Raw genomic sequence first — 2,571 nt, 5'->3', positions numbered from 1 at the left:
GTCTAATCTCTGGATAAACCACCTGCTTCAGTTGTTAGCTGTCAGTTCACCACACCCTTCAAGAATTCCACATCTCCTGAATTTTGCCAACACTACACCTGACATAACTGCATTTTCCTCTTTATGGCTTTCTCTCCCCCTCTTTCATTCTTTTCTAATGAGGTGTATTGCACCTGAGCACTGTTTACAATTAGTGCTCATTATTATAATTTTACACCAAAGCAGTGAGCTTGCAGAATCATTAGCACATCGGGCAAAATGCTTAGCTACATTTCATCTGTCTTTACATCTTGAGTTCAAATTCCACCGAGGTCGACTTTGCCTTTCATCTTTTCAGGGTTGATAAAATGAGTATCAGTTGAGCATTGGGGGACGATGTAATCAACTTACTCCCTTCTCTGTTTGCTGGCCTTGTGCCAAAATTTGAAGTCATTATTATGATTTTACATAAGAATCTTTACTGGTTCATAATAATATTAATAATAATAAAAAGCAGGTAATTTTATTAAATTCTTCCAAATTACTGATTATCACTCTCGGAATGGTTGGCGTTAGGAAGGGCATCCAGCTGTAGAAACTCTGCCAAATCAGATTGGAGCCTGGTGCAGCCATCTGGTTCGCCAGTCCTCAGTCAAATTGTCCAACCCATGCTAGCATGGAAAGCGGACGTTAAACGATGATGATGATGATGATAAGCAAGGGCACAGCAATTCATTAAAAACATAATTGTGAAAGGCTTAATTATTAGTTTCACATATAAGTAAAAATGCTCAGTATTCTAGCACATAGTAGTGTGTATAATGGGATGTTTAGGTATTCATGCCATTCCCAATGGTTTTAGATATGTAAAAAACTGAATAGTTCTAACTTGAAATTAAACCAAATAGATGTGCATGTTACAAACCTCGCTGTGTCATTTGTTATAGTGTAGAAATCATCATCATTGTTTTAATGTCCTCTTTTACATGCTTGCATGAGTTGGAGAGAATTTGTTGAGGCAGATTTTTCATGTCCAGATACTCTTCCTGTCCTAACCCTTACCTGTTTCCAAGCAAGGTAATATTTCCCCATGGCCAGAGACATTTTCACAAAAGACTAAAGACTGGAAATGAAGGATACTACTTGTATGATGGTGAAACACCTTCATAACTTGAAGAAAGAAGTGCCCACCACTTTAAAGTGGAGGGAAATTGTGAAAGAGGGAAGCCATGGGATGGAGTATTGAAGGCTGACCTCAAAACACAGTCGTATGAAGGAGATGATAGAAAACCAAGATATGTGGTGCATTACTGTACTGAAGAAGACCTGGCCCACCACAACAGAATTGAGATCCTAAAACCAAGATACCACGTAAAAAGCATTTGTGTGGGTGCTGGTGCATGTAAAAAGCACTGGTGATGGTGCCATATAAAAAGCACCCAGTATACTCTTTTACTTGTTTCAGTCATTTGACTGCGGCCATGCTGGAGCACTGCCTTTAGTCGAGCAACTCGACCCCGGGACTTATTCTTTTTGTAAGCCCATTACTTATTCTATCGGTCTCTTTTCTCTTTTACTTGTTTCAGTCATTTGACTGCGGCCATGCTGGAGCACTGCCTTTAGTCGAGCAACTCGACCCCGGGACTTATTCTTTTTGTAAGCCCATTACTTATTCTATCGGTCTCTTTTTGCCGAACCGCTAAGTGACGGGGACGTGAACACACCAGCATCGGTTATGAAGCAATGCTAGGGGAACAAACACAGACACACAAACACACACACATACATATATATATATATATACATATATACGACAGGCTTCTTTCAGTTTCCGTCTACCAAATCCACTCACAAGGCATTGGTCGGCCTGGGGCTATAGCAGAAAACACTTGCCCAAGTTGCCACGCAGTGGGACTGAACCCGGAACCATGTGGTTGGTTAGCAAGCTACTTACCACACAGCCACTCCTGTGCTGTAAAGTGGTTGGCATTAAGAAGGGCATCCAGTTATAGAAACCAAACCAAAACAGACTATGAAACCTGGTGCAGCCCATGCCAGTTCCTGTTAAGCTGTTTAACCCAAGTCAGCATGAAAACGAACATTAAATGATGATGTGTGATGTCAAGACAAGAAGAGACACAAACTTCTCTCATACTATACATATACGTGATTGGCTCCTTCCAGTTTCCATCTATCAAATCCACTCACAAGGCTTTGGTCAATCAGGAGCTATAATGGAAGATACTTACTCTGGGTGCCACACAGTGGGCTGGAACTTAAAAGCTATATGGTTAAGAAATGGACTTCTTAACCACACAGCCATGATTAGGCAAAACATGAAATGTAGAAAATATAAAAAACAATAAAATAACAAAATTTTTAAAATTTATTTTTAACAAAAATAGAATAAACATTTTTTTAAAAACATTAGTAGAGTCACTTGCTTATCTCTAGCTGTTAATATCAGTTAGCTCTAGATCAGGCCTGATAAAGAAGACCTTTGATCAAAGGCATTCCAATCATGACCATCCCGCTTTTTATTTAAACATAGTGTATTTAGAATTACATTGTCCAATGTTACTATTCCTTTTG

Source organism: Octopus sinensis, linkage group LG13 (genome assembly GCF_006345805.1).
Source record: "Octopus sinensis linkage group LG13, ASM634580v1, whole genome shotgun sequence".
Lineage (NCBI taxonomy): Eukaryota > Metazoa > Mollusca > Cephalopoda > Octopoda > Octopodidae > Octopus > Octopus sinensis.
This window is presented reverse-complemented; position numbering follows the sequence as displayed.